General features: G+C 48.6%; 1 non-coding gene across 1 annotated transcript in view; it reads left to right on the plus strand.

Moving 5' to 3' along the window:
- The first annotated feature begins 1,208 nt into the window (after positions 1-1,208).
- The window catches only part of LOC140751434 (small subunit ribosomal RNA), a 1,903-nt gene continuing 611 nt past the window's right edge, over positions 1,209-2,500 (plus strand). The window contains exon 1 of the ribosomal RNA XR_012103343.1: positions 1,209-2,500. This exon is cut by the window's right edge and continues 611 nt beyond it. This is a non-coding gene — a ribosomal RNA (small subunit ribosomal RNA).

Consider the following 2,500-nt stretch of genomic DNA (forward strand, 5'->3'; position numbering starts at 1 on the left):
ATGCTATTATATTGAGAAATTATTTAACTCTGTACTGAGAGTAGCGCACAAACTGTCACGTCACGATCTGACTAATACGATACGCAAATAAAGTTAAAAAGGTGTATGGACAAGAGGGGAATGAAAAAATTAAAAAAAAAAAAAAAAAATTTTTTTTTTTTGGAAATCAAAAAAACCAAAACAGAAAATAATAATAATAATAATAATAACGCGGTAGACGCAGCAGCGGCAGCAGCAAAGTCGGCCGACGAACCCCAACCGGCGAACCCCCCCCCCTACACCCCCCCCCCAAACCCCCTCCCCCCACTCTCCCCCGCACCCCCCAGGGCTAGCCCACCCCCACCGGCGACCATCGTCACCCCACCGGACCGAACCACCGACGGACTATCATATGTTCATATGTTGTCGCTCCGTCTGCCACGCGTCATAACAGGAGCGCCGCATACACATGGGGCGGGCGACGTGTAGTGCGTTGTCGGCGCGGTGAGACTGAACGGGCGGCGGATAACTGCCGCCTGCTGACACAGACTGACCGACTTCGACAACGGACTGCATGCCGCATACAAGAGTTCGTTCGATGGTTTCACGCGTAGTGTGCGCACTCTCGTGTTGGTGGTGTTTCGAGTGGATTTTGTGTCGAACTTTACAATTCGTCGCGATGTCACGATTAACACAACAACGCGCGCTTCCACGTTGCGCCGTGGGACTTTTCGAACGTTGAACATTTTATTGAACAGTGCGGATCGACCGATGCGATTGTTTAAACTCGTCTCGGTTCACGTATCGATCCTACAAATGAATTGCACGTCGCCTATGGCGACGGTCCTCTATAAGGCGCTATAAAAATTAACGCCAAGGACGACGTCTCTCAAACACCGGGCTGAATCTGTTTTCAGTGTTCGCGTTTGTGTTAAAAGATAATAATGAAACGTGAATCTTAAATTGTCTCGCCGTGAACCATCCAATTCGGAGTTGCGCTATTAGTAAATCGCGCGCACACTCTCTCGTTGGATCGTTGCGACAATCGGATGAGATACTCCGTTGACGCTGCACGAACCATCGAAAACAAAGAGCGTACAATATTAAAAGGTACGACGAGTTCAAAAACGAAACATCATTCGACGCGGACGCGCCCGCGACCGCGTCGATATGTGTCGTGTTCTCGTCCGAGCGACGACGGCTACATTCGTCCGCGAGTGACTGTCAGCTCCCTGGTTGATCCTGCCAGTAGTTATATGCTTGTCTCAAAGATTAAGCCATGCATGTCTCAGTGCAAGCCGTATTAAGGCGATACCGCGAATGGCTCAATATATCAGTTTTGGTTCCTTAGATCTTACTCAGTTACTTGGATAACTGTGGTAATTCTAGAGCTAATACATGCAATCAGAACTCTGACCAGTGATGGGATGAGTGCTTTTATTAGATCAAAACCAATCGACGGAGGGCCTCGCGTCCGAAGTCGTTAATTTTGATGAATCTGGATAACTTTTGCCGATCGCATGGTCCAGTACCGGCGACGCATCTTTCAAATGTCTGCCTTATCAACTTTCGATGGTAGTTTCTGCGACTACCATGGTTGTCACGGGTAACGGGGAATCAGGGTTCGATTCCGGAGAGGGAGCCTGAGAAACGGCTACCACATCCAAGGAAGGCAGCAGGCGCGCAAATTACCCACTCCCGGCACGGGGAGGTAGTGACGAAAAATAACGATACGGGACTCTTACGAGGCCTCGTAATCGGAATGAGTACACTTTAAATATTTTAACGAGGAACAATTGGAGGGCAAGTCTGGTGCCAGCAGCCGCGGTAATTCCAGCTCCAATAGCGTATACTAAAATTGTTGCGGTTAAAAAGCTCGTAGTTGCATTTGTGCGCCGCGCTGTCGGTGCACCGCATCCGCGGTGATACTGACACGTTTGCGGAGCATATCGTCGGTGAGCCGGCGGTAAAACGCCGGTTCAATATCAAAATCCTATCGCGGTGCTCTTCAGTGAGTGTCGAGATGGGCCGACAATTTTACTTTGAACAAATTAGAGTGCTCAAAGCGGGCTCAAAATGCTGCTTGAATATTTCGTGCATGGAATAATAGAATATGATCTCGGTTCTATTTTGTTGGTTTTCAGAACTCCGAGGTAATGATTAATAGGGATAACTGGGGGCATTCGTATTGCGACGTTAGAGGTGAAATTCTTGGATCGTCGCAAGACGAACATCAGCGAAAGCATTTGCCAAAGGTGTTTTCATCAATCAAGAACGAAAGTTAGAGGTTCGAAGGCGATTAGATACCGCCCTAGTTCTAACCGTAAATATGTCATCTAGCGATCCGCCGACGTTACTACAATGGCTCGGCGGGCAGCTTCCGGGAAACCAAAGATTTTGGACTCCGGGGGGAGTATGGTTGCAAAGCTGAAACTTAAAGGAATTGACGGAAGGGCACCACCAGGAGTGGAGCCTGCGGCTTAATTTGACTCAACACGGGAAATCTCACCAGGCCCGGACA

This window comes from Epargyreus clarus, unplaced genomic scaffold, assembly GCF_041222505.1.
Source record: "Epargyreus clarus isolate Ecla_fem2 unplaced genomic scaffold, WU_Ecla_fem_2.2 ptg000022l, whole genome shotgun sequence".
Classification (NCBI taxonomy): domain Eukaryota; kingdom Metazoa; phylum Arthropoda; class Insecta; order Lepidoptera; family Hesperiidae; genus Epargyreus; species Epargyreus clarus.